This window comes from Vicugna pacos, chromosome 2 (assembly GCF_048564905.1).
Source record: "Vicugna pacos chromosome 2, VicPac4, whole genome shotgun sequence".
Lineage (NCBI taxonomy): Eukaryota > Metazoa > Chordata > Mammalia > Artiodactyla > Camelidae > Vicugna > Vicugna pacos.
Window position 1 is genome coordinate 34,229,881 of NC_132988.1, and position 18,850 is coordinate 34,248,730.

Genomic DNA, 18,850 nt, shown 5'->3' on the forward strand with positions numbered 1-18,850 from the left:
TTAGACTTCATCCTGGGAAATTAAGGAGGCAAGCTGAATTTTTCCATGGGTTATCCATGATAAACTAAGAGGTTCTGCCAACTTGAGGTTTTGACTGGTTTGCTATGTTTTGGTCAAGGTACTTCAACTCATCTTAGAAATATATGAAGATAATGTGAAGCAGGTCTATAATATGGTTGCATTTTTTCCTTCTGTTCTTCAAATCAAAATTTATTTTTCTAAATTAAAGTAATACAAGCATATGGTGAAAATAAATAAAGAATTGGTTACAAAAAAAAGCAATAGCCCCTTGCTCTCCCCCATTCTACTCCCTAGACTAACAATTTCTAACACTTAAAAAAAAATTCTTCCGGTCATTGGTTATCTTTAAATCTTGATTTATCAACTTCAGACATCACCTACTGATGTTTTATTATGATACATGTATATTTAGCTTATTTATACCTCCACTTTCCTTTTTTACTTTGTGACATTAAACAATATACTTTAACCTCTACTTCTTGTTCCATTAACTACAGACAGTATACATCTTGATTCCATACTTTGCAAGATTAGGATATTAATGTCATTTTCTTCAATGTACTCCTCTGTTCCCTTCATTTTCTCAATTTTGTTATTGTTGGTTTGATAAATTTTACCTTCTGTTCTGTAACCATAATTGAACTTTGTCTATAGACTGATTCTAAAGTTGAAAATCAATAAAGTATGTTTAAGTATATTACCTAATGATTCTTCCTAACTCAACACATACCTTTAATATTTTTTTCCTTCCTCAGAATTTGGGTTCTTCTGGCATCTCTATCATAATACCTAGTTTATGGAGCCCACTCTCCCTTTATCCTGATCCTTGTTTCCTGGAACCCTACATTCTCCTGTTCCTTGTGGATTAACTGTTCTCTAGACCTGCAGCACAGTTCTCATCCTAAGATTTTCCATTAGCACTCTTCCTATGTCTTCCTATTTCTTGAATTACTCCTTTGTTGGGCAGGTATACAACCTTAAGTAACTTTGCAAAAAAGAGTACACATTGAATCCCTTCTAGGATATTAGAAAATGCCTTTATTCAATCACCGTGTTTTGAAAGTCTGGTCTGGCATATAATGCTAGGTTAAAGATATTTTCCTTGAGGTTTTGAAGGAAATCTTACAGTGTCAGTACCTCTGTCTTCTCCCAACATCCTCTCTGCTCCCCAACATATACTGAAAACATTCAAAGCCATTCTAAAGAAATAATGGATATCCAAGGAAATTAGGATTTAAGGGCATAGGCTTTATAGGCATACCTGGGTTTAAATCTTGGATCCATCAGCTGTTATCTCTGAGGCTTGAAAAAGTTACTTTAAGCTACAGTTTCCTCCCATGTAAAATGAGTGTACTAAGTTTGTTCCTCATAAGGTTATTGTATTAAATTGGATAACTCATATAAAGTACTTATTATTCTGTCTAGCACATAGTAAGTGCTCAACAAAACTGTCACAGATATTACCAATATTGTTAATATATGAACTGATTACTGAGTGTATAATGACGGCCAATAGAGAATCTGGTGGCTATTTTCCAACAAAAATCATTTATAACCTATTCAAGTGGAAGTCACACTGGTCTAGGAGGCTTCTATCTCACATGTCCTTATAAGCTTCTACAGGTTCTATGTTCCCCTTTTGGTTGTAATTTGTTCCAGCTCTTCTGGGCCATCTTCCAGAGAACAACTGAAACTGGTAAGTGGGGGTGTGATGTGAGACGACTGTAAGCAAAGCAACCCCAAACCAATTTTTATAGCCATTTAGCAGCTGGTATTGGAAACTGAGGGGGAATAACACTGTTAAAAAGTAACCAGCATAATTCTCCAAGGAAGGAATACAAATGGTCAATAGGCACATGAAAAAAATGCTCAATATCACTAATTATCAGAGAAATGCAAATCAAAACTACAATGAGGTATCACCTCACACCAGTCACAATGGCCATCATTCAAAAGTCCACAAATGACAAATGCTGGAGAGGCTGTGGAGAAAAGGGAACCCTCCTACACTGCTGGTGGGAATGCAGTTTGGTGCAGCCACTGTGGAAAACAGTATGGAGATTCCTCAAAAGACTAGGAATAGACTTACCATATGACCCAGGAATCCCACTCCTGGGTATATATCCAGAAGGAACCCTACTTCAAAAAGACACCTGCACCCCAATGTTCATAGCAGCACTATTTACAATAGCCAAGACATGGAAACAGCCTAAATGTCCATCAAACGATGACTGGATAAAGAAGTTGTGGTGGTATATTTATACAATGGAATAGTATTCAGCCATAAAAACTGACAACATAACGCCATTTGCAGCAACATGGATGTTCCTGGAGAATGTCCTTCTAAGTGAAGTAAGCCAAAAAGAGAAAGAAAAATACTATATGAGATCGCTCATATGTGGAATCTAAATAAATAAATAAATAAATAAATAAATAAATAAATAAATAAATAAATACAAAACAGAAACAGACTCATAGACATAGAATACAAACTTGTGGTTGCCAAGGGGGCGGGGGGTGGGAAGGGATAGACTGGGATTTCAAAATGTAGAATAGATAAACAAGATTATACCGTATAGCACAGGGAAATATATACAAGATCTTATGGTAGCTCACAGAGAAAAAAATGTGACAATGAATTATATATATGTTCATGTGTAACTGAAAAATTGTGCTCTACAATGAAATTTGACACAACATTGTAAAATGATTATAAATCAATGAAAAATGTTAAAAAAAAAAGTAACCAGCATAAAGGAATGAGGAGTGGAAGTTTATAGGTTTGAGACATAGTTGTGTATAACCAAGTTTTGCAAATACACGGCAAAACCCTAAAGATGGACTTTGTGTGTGTCTGCTAAACTCACAGTGGTATTTTCATTATAGCTATACAGATAAAGAATGAGTTATCTGTCATCAGTTATCTTTGAAAGCAAAAAGCAAAACATTTTCTAACAGACAGAAGCTCAACAATGTCACCCTGACTACTGGTATTATCTGAGTATCAAGATTAAGTGATGAAATTTTGCAGTGTCTTTGCTAACTGGTGGAAGCATTTGTAAGTTGATAGGAAAGATCATTCTTGCCAATATCTCAAAGGATTTCACTATGTACTATAATGCATTACTGTTAATGTCATCGTGATTCTTAGCATATGAAATACTGATTATTTTAACCTTTCAAAATTAGTATAGGTAAATCAGACTGATGTTCCAATAAGCAAACCAAAATTATCAATATCATTTTGGGCGATGAAAAAAACCACTGTCATATGAAGAAGCACACTCATGGCAGAATTTTAATTGTAGGACCAGAAAGACTTCAGTATAAGTTACAAATGGCAAATGAAAGGTTAAATTTATTCAAATGTATAGGCATCATAGTTCCATCAAATGAAATGAGTCTCAAGTACCCAGGGAACTTTGTTCTCACGAGTGGATAAGCCAGCTAGAAACAAAGGAAAATAAGAAGACAGCTTAACCACGGGGTGTGGGTATAGCTTAGTGGCAGGGTACATGCTTAGCACATATGAGGTCTTGAGTTTAATCCCTAGTACCTCCATTAAAAAAAAAGTTTAAAAAAATTATGTAAATATAAAAAAAAAGAGGCCAGCTTAACCCACAGGGATCAGGATATTCTTCAACCCGTGAAACTTTTCATGAACCTTGCAGAAAAGCTATATAAAATGAGACTGGCAGGCAAAGCCACCAAATAAGGCCACGGTGACTGAGCCCTAAGTCAAGGTGTGATATTCACATGGACCCCTCCTTCCAGAGTGGTGCACTGCTGTGTTCCTGCTGGCAGGAATTCACGAGTGCTGTCAACTCTTGATAACAAAAGGATCCTCATTCAATTAAAACAGAAGAAAAATACCAATAGATGGATAATTTTAATTGTTTCTACAAGTAGAAAACCAGAAGACAATGAACTGAAGAACATCCTCAGAGCCATTCCAACTATTATTTTCTGCCAAGTTAGGAAGACACAATTTTCCTTACAGGTATGTCTAAGTAATGCTTTAGTCTCGAAGGTAGCTCCTAAGTGAGGGGCTTTTCTGGAGTGCTAGTCACTCTCCAGTACTGCACCTCCACAGACTACAAGGATCTCATCAATCATGCTAAATCTGGGTACATTTTATTACCCCTGTGCACATTACTTCATGGTACTGCTTCTTTACAGGTATCACAAAAATGATCCTTAGAGAATGACTAAGGGATAAAAGTGATGGACTGTTCTGTTGACTTTCATGTGTAACTTACTTTTCATGGTTTTCAAAATAAAAACATTCTCTGAGTTGAAATGGTAATCTGTGCACCTGCTTTTTAGGTTGAGCATAAGAAGATAATAGTATCTCTCGCTGTGATTCAGTGTTCTTCTAATTGTACTTTGATCATGCTTCAGATTAAAATAATTTGCCTGCCAAGATATGTACTTGCTCAAGGTTTTAATTCTCAAAATTACAGGTGGGGATATAAAAGGTTGGAGTTTTAAATGTATTATTTTCCTCTTTCAATTTCATAAGCTGTATTTCTGCATTATTTAGTTGAAGAACCTAAAAGGAATAGGTGAGTGGGAACACAACATGAACCTAAATTCTTTGACGCACAAAGCATGCAAGATTTATAGCTATTTCTTCATTATACTTCTAAGCCTTACAAATAAATACTAAACATTAATCAGTTCTCAAAATGTTTGGTTAGGGACTACCTTTCCCCTAGAAGATATACAGGTAATAAAGACAATAAAGTTGGCATTTTAAAACACTCATCAATGATAAATCATTTTTTAGATTGAAAAGTTATTGCCAGGCTCTACTATTTTGTATTTTACATTTTCATGGTAAGCAGGCAGGTTCAATTCCAATGTGGAAGACATCCCATAATGACTACACTATACAAAAACTCAAATTCTCATAGCATTAAGCTTTCTGTTTTTATTCTTTATCCTCACCTTTTAGTTTTATTTACCAGAGAAGATTGTATCTGGAAAACTTATTTAAAACTATAAATCTGTCAACAGTTTCTTTCACGGAGGTGACATGGGAAAAAGAAAGGACAGTATTAGGAGCACCTGAAATGCAGGCCCCTCCCCTCCCAAATGCAGTAGTATCTGGAGGCTCAATGTTTGCCTCAGCTCATGCTTACAAAGGAAAAGGAATATGAGTTAGTCATTTCAAACTTGAAAATGTCAGGAATGCAAAAATTGGAAGCTCCAATTTTTATTTTAAACTGAAGCAAAGATGTTCCATTAAAAATGAGACTGTTACAATCAGGTACAAATCTGTCAAGATGGAATTTTAGTGTGCATTTCATACACACACAGGTACACAACCTTGTAACAATGTTCTGCTTCTTGAGTTCATGAAAATAATAAGTACTCAGGTTATAATTCTGAGAAATAAGAATGAAATAAGCCATGTATTCAGTAGTTTTTTAGTCAGCAAAATAGTTTTTAAACTGTTCTGCAGTCTCCAAGGTGCCTCAGAGGTCACAACAGGAGCAGGAGGGAAAGGTATGTAGGTGGGACAGGCCCCAAACAAAGCAGATTCATTCTTATCTCTTTCATATAATGGTCTTCCTACAGAAGGTTTTATTTGAGGGAGGGGAAAAGGTTCTGCTACTAAAATCTTTTGGAAATTACTCTTCTTTAGATTCAAAAGTGATAGAAAAGATTAACATTGAATTCTGAAATAAAGTTTTTTATAGAGAAACAGCTCTGGATTGGAATGAAGAGGTGGAAAGAACAAGATAATTTTTCGAGACAATGTTTTGCTTTTATCATTTCTAAGTATAACTACTAATGTAATCTTCGCCTACTAGTCTTTCTTATTATTTATTCTCAATTGAAAAGCAAAGTCAGACAAATAGTGACAACCTGGAAAGAATGACTTTTCCATGTCAGCTTATATAGAGAAGCTTAAAAATATTTTCTCTGGAACTTCTGTTGACATCTCCCTGGGCATTCCCTTCCCCACTCTCCTATGTTGAACTGCTTGCTTCCTGGACCCCATGTGTTTTCCCTGTTTTTGGTGGAACACATCCACCATTAGCTTCCTAAAAAGAGGTGCATGGAGATAAATTTGTTTTAGACCTTGCATGTCTGAAATGTATTTATTTCACCTTCACATTTGATTTTACAGTTTGGATATAGAACTCTAGGTTGGAAATTATTTCCCCTCAGGAACTTAAGAGCATAGCTGCTCTCCTGTCCTATGGCGTCTACTGTTGCTGCAGAGAATCGTGCGGCAATCCAAATTCTTCATCCTTTGTTATGTGATGGCTTGGGACCTGACACTTAGTACAGCATTGCCATCTAGAAACTTATGTTCTTCAATTTGTGGAAAGAAATTTTGATAGTTTTCTTTCCTCTCATTTGTTTGCTTTTTCTGAGACCCTGTATTAGTCATGTCTCAATTTCTCCAATTCCTGTCTCCTTGTCCTTTTGTTTTGTTTTCTGGGAAACTTACTTAACTTTTTCTTCCAATGTTTCTATTGCACTTAGCAGTTTACTTTTTTCTTTAATTTGTGTGTGTGGGGAGGAATTAGGTTTACTTATTTATTTATTTAAATGGAGGTACTGGGGATTGAACCGAGGACCTCATGCATGCTAACTAAGCACATGCTCTATCATGGAGCTATACCCTCCCCTACTGCATTTAAAACTTCTTCTACCTGAACATTTTAAATTTTTAATTAAGGAACAATTAAATGTTCTTTTTTAGAACTCCTGTTGCTTGTTTCATCATTGTAGTATCTTTTTCTTATCTCTTTTTTCATCTGCTCCCTCACTCTCTCTATTTCCCTGTATTTGTTTTAGAGTGTCTTTCATATTAGAAGCTTTATTCAAATATTAGTGTTGCCCAGTTTTCCATTCATGTTTAGGAATGAGAAACTAAAATTCCACTTGGAAACTCTGAGTGCATGAGTGAAGCTTAACAGCCGGTCATCTTCACTACCATTACTTCCCTAGATGTAAGTATCTGTAAAGCTTTTTCTTAGACTAATCATCAGTTTCTCTAGAGAGCGAAGTTCCAATATTCTGTCTGGCTGCCAGCACAGCAGGAGCAGAGCAAGGGCAGGGCCTTGGATGTCTCCACATGAGGTACACAGATCTTCCCTCAATACCCTGTTTCTTGGTTTGACATGTCACCACTCCCCCATCTTCAGATGGAATTGGTATCTTAATGTCCAGAACCTCTTTAGCTCAATTTTTCTGAAAATAAAGCTTCAATTTATTGCTGGGGGTCATCTCTGGTCTGGTAGGAGCCCGGAAAACAATCTGAGAACCTACCTCCTCTTTGTAAAGACCTGCAACAGCCCTTTCCCTTTTTCTTCAGCCCTGTATTCTAATTCCTTTCCTGAGTCTTGAGTTCTGTTGTGGAAATCAGCTGCTTATTTGTTTCTCTTGCCTGCAGGTTTCAGCATTCCCTTAACCTGCTCATTTATCATCCAGCTTCAACAGTTTTACTTAAATTTTTCATTGGCTGTCATCTTCCTCATTTTCTCTGTCATGCCTGGTTTATACAATTCTTATTCTTTACTTTCATTTTAGTAAGGATTCAGAAGGGAGTAGATGTAAATGAGTTTGTTCAGGTTAGCACGCTTAATGAGAAGTTTCATAAATTTGTTTAACGATATTCAGTTTCTACAGGTCACCCTACAGGTTCAACAATTCTGTGTCTCAGAACTCAGTCTCAACATGCAGAGCCACCTGTGTGTAGAACCATGCCAGCATGCCGGATCTTGCAGCCTGGACCTCAATTTCTAAAGAACTTAAGGATGTTACTAAGATATGCTTTTCTAAATGTTTAACTTTTAAAATTAGTATCTGTCATAAAATAGATGTGAACATTAAAGTGGCAGTCTCCATGCCTTCAACACAGTTACTGCAAAGCTATTATTAATTTAATGGTGTCTCTTATAATTGATGGCATCTTAGAATCAAGGGTACAAGGTAGTACCTATCTGAGAGGGTTGCTGGAAGACACAAATGAGATGATGCTTATAAAGTCTTAAGTAAGAACAGTGGCTAAGAGTCACTAAGTGCTTACATTTTAGTTACTCTTAACAGCTTTTCCAATATGCCTTTGCATGATGAAATACTTTTCCACTAATCTTTTTCCACTGTTCTGTTAAGATAGGTTATTATGTTAATTTACCATAAAGTATATAAAAATCACCAGAAAGCATATAATGAGTTGCTGGTTTTACCGTTTTTTACAAACGTGTGTGTACGTGTAAATAACGGCTATTTTCTGAAGAAAGTGAGATGAGAGTTAGTATGAAGTTCACAGTATCCAGATCTATGAGGCGCTTCATTTTTCATCTAGTCACTTATTCTTTTATTAAAAAATTATGAAGCAGATCTTAAATGCTTAAGTTCTGGGGATACAAAGACGTGACACAGATCCTATCTTGGGGAAGCTTACAATTCAGCAGTTGGAAATGACCAGGGTACCATACAGCGTGTTGAGTGGGTTCCTGTGGCACACGTAACAGAAATCAGAAGTGCCTAGACAAAGTAGCTGGATACTGATTCAGGGGCCATACTTAACACTGGCACACTGCAAGGCACATGGTCTGCACGTTTCTGTAAAACAGGTGGGTGTGACTTCAGTTTAGAGCCCATGAAAGAAATCCTTTGCTGAAAGGTATGTAATCACTTTTCCTTGTGCCACGGTATTCAGATGAATGCAGGCCTGAAGGGAGGATGTGGCCACCAAAGAGAGCACAGACATAGGGTTTCAGTCAGAATGGAACTGTACTCCCACACAGGCATAATGTGCATTCTGGTGAGCAAACTGGAGAATTAAAGCCCTTTTTGGAAATTAGTTTTTAAGAGCTTTGCTGTTAAAGGCTATGTTGAGGAAGCACACATTCCGTGACTTTGCAATAATAGCCCTGAAATAAAAAGAGGACTTGTGGACACAGACAGTATGAGATAATAGCATCAAGACATGTGGTTTAGATTCCAAAGTAACCAAAATATTTACCATAGCCATACTGGAGGAATGAGAAATCATCAGAAACTATTACATAGAAACATATAAAGATACGTCAATAAAATCTGCTAGAGCTTTATTACACTGTATGTGTTAAGATATTTTTAACAACTTTCCCCATCTTGACCTAGTGCTAAATTGAAGAACCCATTTTAGCTTAAACTACCTGGTCTGGCTGGATCCTAACTCATGATGTCAAGATTCTCAAAACCAACTACAGCTACTTTTACTGATCCTGCCTTGACATTTTGTTTTTTGTTTCTAAAAACCACAAACCCAAAAATCTCGGTATGAAAGGGAAACATGCAAGGTGTTATGGGATACATAGTAAAATTATATAGTCCCGGCTGGAGGTTAGAAATGGCTTTCTGGAAGAAGTTATGTCTAAACTGTGTGGGTACAAAAGACTCAAACAAATAGCTGTATATGAAGCTGTACCTAGACAACAAAATGTTCCTAAATATCCTTGTTTTTCTCATCTAATAAGATAGTTTATCGCCATTTCAGGGGTGGGGCAGATGTAACCTTTAAAACAAGGGAGACAACAGCAGCTCTACAGTTGATAAGAAGCAGGAAAAGCAAGGCATACGGCTTTAAAGACAAGGTGGTTCGCATGTTTAACACATGGCCTTATCGTCGTAGTGCCATTGTGTAACGTATGATCTACATATAAAACACTACATGTGCCCAAGTTAAATCACAATTTTGAGGACAAAAGTCAGCTATTAAGCAAATGTGGTGGTTTTTATCTATAAACATTTACAAAGCATAAATTAATTCAAAGTAGTTTTTTTTACAGAAAGAATACATTTAATACCTTATTGATACTTTGAAAGAGAAAAATCAATAATTCATTACAATTAAAATTTCTGTTCTACAAAAGACAACATTTAGAGAGCAAAAAGATGAGCCACAAACTATGGAAAAAAATCTTTAGACAACACAAATCTGATAAAGGAGTGGTATCCAAAACATACAGAGAACTCTTGAAATCTAAAAATTAGAAAACAAACCAATTAAAAATGGGCAAAAGATCTGAACAGACAGCTCACCAAAGAAGATGAAGTCTTAAGTCCACAAACAAGACTTGTACTTATGTTTATAAAAGCTTTACTCAAGCTTTATATATTAAACTTGTAAGCAATCAACATGTCCTTGAATGAACAGATAAACAAATTTAAAAAAGATGTAGATACCTCTGGGAATGATCTTGATTATTTGGCATTATATAGTGAGTTTATAATCAGTTGTTTTCTAACCAATTGATTGAGACTGGAAAAAAAACACTCAGAAAAGGAGGTCTAAAAGATGCTGGAAGTGGGGCAGGGGACTCGGAAGAGGAAAGGTGAAAAGTTATACAGAGATGAAGTGAAGACAAACTTCGTTTAATCTAATCCTTCATAGGACTGGCCCTGCGCCTAGGGAAAAACCCTCCTTTCCCCTCTGGTTGGCTCTAATAGTGCATGCTCTCCTGCTTCCAGGACCTAAGACTTGTGTCTACTACTGTTAGGTTACCATACACTAGGGTGTAATACACTTCAGGGGACTAGCTTGGAAACTACCCAACAGAGAAACATTGCTTCCAGGGATAAGGATATTCTGAATTCTCAAAAGACAACTTACAGTAAATGTTTTGCCTATACTCATCCAATTCTCAAAGACAATTCAGGCTGAAATCACCCATATCACTTCCCTTAACCCTGGTTACCTCTTTTCCTTACAGGCTCTATCTCCAAATACAGTCATGATGGGGTCTAGGGTCTCAACATATGAATTTCACAGGGACAGAATTCAGCCACAGCAGACTCTTTAAAAAATTATAAGCAATTACTATTAGGAAAAAGAAGAAAGAAAACTTCAAACTTATTAGGCACTAAGATCTCTCTCTTTTTTTTACTCAGCCTGTGGCTTTCTCTGTGAAGCACATAAAATGGGAGCAATATTCTCTTTCATTTTATTCTATATTTTGACTGTTATATGACTATAAATGTGAATTGATCATCAAAAGTATAATCTACTGTAGAAAACATACAGTTTTCACAGGTGGTGAGCTTGTAAGGCATAAGCTATATTAAGCTATATTTAAACAAAGTTTCTAGATGTAGATGGTTCAGGCAGCAAGTCAAGTGATTCTTTAAACACCCGTAAAAGTTATGTTCAGACCCCTTGGAGGTCCTCAGGATGTTTCACTAGTGGAGCAGGCAAAAATGAAAATTCAAAATAGCACAGAACATAGCTATATGCTATTTTATCCTATAAAATATCATTATAAAAAATTATTATAATGAGGTTTTGGGGTACTAATTGCAATAAACCACTTGGGTTAGGATCCAAGTCATGCCTACATTAAACCAGATTTTATAATAAGCCAGATTATGTTAAAGCTGGGCTCTAATGTGTTTCAATTTTTACATAATTTATAATGTATAATATCAACCAAGTTTTATACTTACTTGAATTATGTCCCTAAAATTCAATGTTTGATTTCTAGTTTTATATACAAGTACAAAGTAAATGAAAATATTAATGTAATTTGTTCTACATAATAAATGTTCTGAATTTTTGTAAAGAATTATTTTTAAAAATCTAATTTAAAAGCAATGAGGGTATAATTTATTCATGAAACTATCCCTATAGGATTAAAAAAAAAAACAGACACAGCAAAAGGTTTTTGATGTGTTGTACATAGCAGGTATACAATATTAATCGCATAGCATAAATGTCTTTTATTAAACTGTAAGGAAGCCATAAATGAAATGGCAGACAGGATTTGTAAAGCTGTGCATGTATACATATTTCATGCCCATTATGACCAATTCAGTTGTATAAAAAAAAGGTTCACTTTGAATTGACAACTTTTGTATATGCGCTGCCGAAGCGAGCACTGAATTGACAACTTTTGGATTCATCTCCTTCCTAATCTCCAGTTCTGACCCAGCTTTATGATACAAAGAAAGAAAAAAAAATGCTGGGACTACTATTGTTCAGTGTGTTTGACCTTTAATATTTTTAAGAATTCTGGCAAGAAGTTAATACTAGGCAAACTAAATACAATTCTTGCTTTTAAATATAAAGTCACTCCTTAAGGATTCATTTGAAGTGAATAAAAATATGCCAAGGGGCTACTTTTGCTACCACTGAAAGAAGGTTTTGTCCAAATGCCAAAGAGTTTAAGTAATTTTTCTTTAATTCTGAAGAAAAAGAGAAAAGGGCTAATTTATGATTTGGAACTTCCACAATGATAAAAGTGGCATATGTAATATATCTATTTTTTTTTTTTTGGCTTCTAAATGAAGAAGGGAACTTTCCTACAAATATAAAAGCAAAACCCATTTTCCAGATTTTAATAGTAAAAATGGAGCTAGCTATTATTAAAGCATACCAGAAATAATACTTCAAGGTTAAAAACATAAACAAAAGACAGCCCTGCAAATATTAATTCTTTTGACTTTCCTTTGAAGTCTAAGGCAAGGTTAGATTCTGTTTTTAAATATCTAAAATATACTAGAGGTTAAGATTCGATTTTTAAATATCTAAAATATAGTAGAGATTATATTTAAGAATAATTTAATGACTGCCTCGCAACTCTAAACAATGAATTTTATAGACTTTTAGTAACATTTTAATACAGTGAAACCTTTGAGAACTCAGAATTACTGTCATCTGGGGATGACAAATGAGAGCATTCCTACGTCACCATCAAGCACTGAATGACAATCATGTGGTGCTTCTGCCCTTAGTGTTAGATTTCTGGGTCTTACCTGAACACCTGAGTTCAATCCCAACCTACAATGAAAGGGCACAGTAATTAGCTATGCTTATTTCCTAACTAATCATTCTACTAGAAATGCTAAGTTCACTATTTTTTTCTTTTTAATTAAAAAAAACTTATATTAAAAAAATTAAGCTGTACACAAGGAACTAGAAATTACCTTAATAAATATACTAAAATATGGGTATTATGGAGATAGTTTGTAAAGAAACATGAGCTTTACACACCTGAAAGTAACAAAAGAAAAGTATACATCTTTAAAAAGAAACAGAGATTGCAGATGTTTATAAACAGCTGAAATCAATACTGCATGTAACTATGAAATATAGTTTGAATTGAAAGAATACATCATCAAAACTAAAAACATGACCTACACATGAAACACTCATGAGTATTCCTAAAATCTAAGACAAAAAATATAGAAAAATTAAGCAAAATGTAAAATTTTTATATTAGAGATCAATTAAATTGGATTGGCTGACTTATAAAAACACAACAAAAATGATTTATTGACCACTTGCTATGTGTACTAGGACAAGTATACATATGCACTTATGTGAATCATCTCCTCTATTCTAGACAAAAGATCTACTAAGTGGAGACCTTACAAACTGTTCTTAAAAGAAGAAACAGTTTTCACTTGTATCAGTGGCATACTTTTCATATATAGATCAATTAAGACTATTATTAGAAATTAGCCTAACTTCACCTCAAATAACCAAACATTAATATCCAGCTCTACTAGTATCTATACAGAATTAATAGCGTGCTTTACACGTCTTTTTAAAATCACAAGCCTCTCAGGTTGGTAGAATCCCCCCAGTTTGATCATTCTTTTGATGACGAAGAAGCACAGATGAAATGTTTGTGCAAAAAACCATTCTGGAGAATCTGCATGAGTCAATAGAAAGACTAAGAATTTGGAAGAAGAGAAACAAAGTGGAAGGTTAAAATGCTCAAATCAGCATTACTACTTGCTTGAGTAATTTTTCACAGATACACATTTAGCCTGGACACCAGGCTTGGGGACTAGATTATCAGGTAGGTATTGATGAACTTGTTGCCTTGATATATTGCTTCCCTTTATAAAGGGGCCTCAGTACTTAATACTTTCGGTTATAACATGCTATACTAAGTTTGCTGCCAGCCAGCCTTTCATTCAACATCCATTTCCTTTCTGACTAATGCTTCTTGTAATCTGACAGCAGTTTTAAACATCTGGCAAGGAGTCAGTACTACAGGAATGGCAGCACAAGGTGTTCTGGAGGATGATTTGCTTTGGTGTAAACATCCTATATAAAATAGCCTTCAGGTAAGCTGAATTAAGGTTCTTTTTATTGCCAATTTAAGGAGAAGTTCAAGTTTGGAAATTTAGAGCATGTTTACATTTCTCTGTAACTTTATACATTATAACTTACTTTCCTAACAAAGAGTTTAGAAAAAAAGTGGGCTGATGCATATTTCTGTTTTATGACTTTTTATCCTAACACTTCCGGAATCATAGACATTGAACTTGACTAGCTGTTCCTAAGGAAGCTGAAAAGCAGGAAAACCAAAGGTATCAAGAAGAAAAATCCCTGGGATGGGAATCTCTGAGCAGGTAAAACTTTCATTTCCATTCAGTGAGAAACTGTTAAAGTTTGCTAAGGAGAATTTTATTAAAACCCAAATTCTATGAACTGTCAGTCTTTCAAGGTTCCCATTCCTCTGATGACATGATTAGGATCTCTAGGCAACAGTAGCAAGGACTGAGACACTGACCATGATCCCAAGATGCCAGGTCTCTGGAAGCACTGTAAGGAAAACATAACCAAGTTATATATCCCTGGAGGTCCAACCCCTAGGAGATTCCTTGTATAATAAATCTAATCTATGACAGGAATATAATCACACAGATTTTTAGCACCAGTAAGGATCATAAAAACTATATTCCCACTCCCTTATTAAAATATGAGAACTGAGCTCTAGATACGGTAACTAATTTGTTCAAACTAATACTGTAGTAAATGGTCAAGAAGGGACTGAAGTCTAGGTCTTGGCTTTTATCAAACGATAAGGGGGAAGGAGTGGGGTGGCGAGCTTGCTTAAAAGTTACAGTCTAAATATCTGCTTTTAGTGTATTCGGACTTTTGCGCTGAAGGATTTTATCATGATTCATTTACAAGGTGGCCACATTTTAGCCATGTAACAGAGCTGCAGAGATAACGTACTTGCCGTCAGGGCTTATATTCAGTTACAAGTGATAATTTGGTTCAGAAGACATAATTCACCTGATTTTCACCATTTTAGCCATTCATATTAGGTAGTGCATCTCATGGCAGGTTTAATGTGCTGATGTTGTATAAAAGACATCTTTAATAATCCCCATTAATCCCATTCACAAAACATTTTTGTCCAAGAGCTCACGAGGCAAATCTTAAAGTCACAGGAAGTTGTTTATTTGGTATTAAAATCTAAATTTGCTTATCTGATGCATACATATCAGCTTTATACAAGGTACTGTGGTAGCAGGCACTGACTGAGGGATGTTTAAAGGTGGACAAGCCAAAAATGTGTCAGCCCTGTACAAATGGGAAGGCTGTGTACATACAAGGATCCCAAGCTGAAGGGGTGAATAAGGACTTAATGAAACAGGAACTTTCACGAAAGTTCTCGTTTTGCTTCACAAGCGTTTTGCCCTGGTAGAAATCTGTCACCAAGTAAGACATCTTTCACCTTTTCCTAATTCACATAAAGGTGCTCCACAGCCTAGCTAGCGGTGGCTTTGGACACCAATGCCACCAATCTTTCAATAACACAAATCTGACCACAACATTTCTTATTAAGTTCTTTAATGGTTCTCCACTGCTTAAAGGCAAAAAACAAGTTCAGATGATGTCCAAGGCCCTTCACACCTACTTTCCCTGCTTGATCACATACCACTTCCACTCACAGACTCTTTCTAGCCATATTTCAACCTTTAGCCGAACCTGGAGCACACTAAGTCCTTTCATGCGCCTGCCTTTCTGTATGCCAGGGATGCTCCCTTCCCCGCCCTGCTCTACTCGGGGAACTCCTATTCACCTAGTAAGACGCATCTCAACTGTCCCCTCCTTCAGTCCCAGTTAATATGAGTTACACTTCCTCTTCTTTCTCCTATAGTACTCTGCACATCATTATATCATGCCACATAAATACACTATAGAGAACTTGGTTTTTAATGTGTCTTTCCCTCTAAACTGAAAGTCTTATTCACAATACCTGAGAAATACAGCAAATGAATAAAGAAAACCAGTTCCTAACTTCAGGTGGCTTACATTTTTGTGAAAATGACATCAAGGTAGCTAAAGACAATAACTACATATTGAAAAGTACATATAAAAAATGTAAAGATGTTTCATATTTGCTGTTTAGTTTGCTAAGTCAGTGTCCACAAGAGTAAGCAAGCCTTTATCAAAGATTCAGAGATGTCAAAAGGAACTATAAAAGTTTTAAAGACTCTTCTGTTGACTCAAGAGGCATGAAGAGTCAGTCATTCAGGAGGAGCTGAAAGATTTGGTTTCTGAGTCCTGAGTTTGTCACTTATTTGCTGTGGACTTCAGACAAATCAATTGTTTTTGCTTGTCTAGTCCTTTTGCTACAGCACTGTTCCCATAGCTAGGCACTCACATAGATAACACATACAAAAAAGTTTAAAACTATTGTCACTTTAGTGAATGTTAAAACTGACATTTTTTGTTCATAGAATGACTCGGAATCAACACATAAATCTATCATTCATCCAACATTAATGTCCACTGATTCTGTGGACAAACTGTTTTGCTCTGCTAGACTTCTAAGAAGTACAAAACCTGATTTCTGTCATAAAGAATTTTATAGTTTGTTTCAGGAAACATGAGGTGGCTGGTTGCTCATGTTAAAATAACTACAAGGAGAAATATCCTAAGAGCTAAACAACTGAAACAGAATTCAGTATAAAGGAGTTCAAAAGGAGAAGCCACTTCTGGATGGGGTTGTCATGATGGTTTCATGACAAAGCAATGATTTCAGTAGGCTGGGTAAGCAAAGAATACTTTGAAATTCTGGGGTATAGGTATAGAATTTTAAGGATAAATGCACAAGAAAGAGTAGAGAGAGAACAAAGATCTCCAGTAAGAACAGCAGACCAGCTGGTTATAACACCCTGTTTTCGAAGGGCAGTTTCTGATCAGGTGGGACAAGGAGGTTGCAGGCATGTCTACAGGAGGCTGCTAAGTACTGTGTGCCCTGCTTCACCTAGAGACAGGAACACTGCTGCTAGCTGCTCTCTCGACACAGAGAGCCTGAGACCTGGCCAAAAGGTGTGCTGTCCCGCTTTGGATCTTTGGTCTTATCTCAGATATGTTGTTAGACTGATCATATAAAGAGTCAATCTATACTGGATTCTAATATATTGATCCTGATTTTTAGTTTAGGGAAAACAGTCACAAGAGGCTTCACGTAGGAAGAGCAGAGATAGCCTACGTGGTTGTAACTGCTCCTTCTGTTTTCACTGTGTGGGAGCGACGAGAGAGGATGTCAGAAGGACTATTAATCAGCAAGACAGAAAAGTAACTTACGTCTTCCTCTTTATTAGCTATAATAGCTCAAGCACAGTGAAAAGAAACCTTCTTGAATTAATGAGGCACACTGGTAGGTGATTTCTTTATGTCAAGCTGGCACGAAGACCTTGAACGATTATTAGACCCAGGAGGGCATAGACTACAAAAGGGGATTCAGGGCAAGACACATCACTTTAGTGAAACAGAGACAAACAGACGAAATTTAGATGCAGCTAAAGCTTTTTGAAAAATTAACGCGAAATGTATTTAACGCTAACAAATTGCTGTAGAAAGATTTTTTTTTCTAGAGCTAGATTCATGATTACCCTAAAAATCACCATATTAAGAAGACTTTTACATTTTGAAGAAAAGGGTAAGAAGCAAACTCAATTATCTAGCTCCAGATAAATTATCTGGTTATTGAGACGATGCAAAACGTACTCCATCTTGTAGTAACATCATCCAATACCGTTGTGGTAAATACAAAGATTGAACTGATAAAAGGAGGAAACAATGAAGGGAAATAACACTTATGAAGCACTCTTTATGTGTCTGGCCTTGTTTCTTGGTGCCTTCATATTTATCATCTCATTTAACCCTCAAAACAAAATTCTGTCACACAGATATCTTACAAATGAGGAGACTGAGGTTCAAAGAAGTTAAATAACTTGCCTGAAACAATCCTGAAAGAAAAGAGCTACAATTCAATTAAAAGCCTACTCAACTGCAACATTAAAAATTCTTTTCTTCTACTTTATTGCCTCTCTTGAAAGTTGAATTCACAAATCTTGATAAATGAAATAAATGTTATGACCGCCCATATTATTTGTAAATGTATAGTGTGTACCTGGCTCTTAGATATTTCATCAGTTTTACTTAGTGAAAGGTGGATAACATCCAAATGCAAATAAACATTCAACCCAAATTTTACAGACATTGTCAGCCTATGACAGCATATTCCTATACAGAGAGGAAGTTATGTATCTTATTCATGTCTCTGTTCTCAAGCACATAGCGCACAGGGAATGGGTTCAGTCATGACTTTCATGTACATACATTTGTGATTGCTGATTTCCTGTCAGTGGGTAAGATAAAAGTTTTCCTAAAGTAACTAGGATAGTTTGATATAAGATAAATAAATGGAGTGGAATCTGCTACAAATAACTGAAAAAACAAAAGTCAAAGCAAAAGAAAACAATAGCTATAACCAAAAAAGACTTCTTATTTCCTCCTGAACTGAATTCCCAACCACTTTTAAATGGCAACATGTTTTTCCATTGACTGGGAGCTACAGCCAAGAAGCCAAAGACAATGAGGTACTGGCCACAGGGGAGCAGCGGGCCGCAGAGACGGCTGAGGGATGCCGCCTGCTGCAGCCTCTCCTTAGAGGCTGCTCCCTAGTGACCACATTCCCCGTTCAGCTGGCGACAAACTTCCTCCAGGGACTCTCCTGAGAGTTAGCAAAAAATGCTTCAATTCTCTGTATACCCTCTCTAG

General features: G+C 36.0%; 1 protein-coding gene and 1 long non-coding RNA gene across 3 annotated transcripts in view; one reads left to right on the forward strand and one right to left on the reverse strand.

Moving 5' to 3' along the window:
• AFG2A (AFG2 AAA ATPase homolog A) overlaps positions 1-18,850 on the reverse strand; it is a 291,836-nt gene that overhangs the window by 27,228 nt on the left and 245,758 nt on the right. The window lies entirely within an intron of this gene.
• On the forward strand, positions 14,303-18,175 carry LOC140685793 (uncharacterized). Its single transcript, XR_012059243.1, has 2 exons — positions 14,303-14,394; positions 17,977-18,175. It is a non-coding gene; the product is annotated as an uncharacterized lncRNA (long non-coding RNA).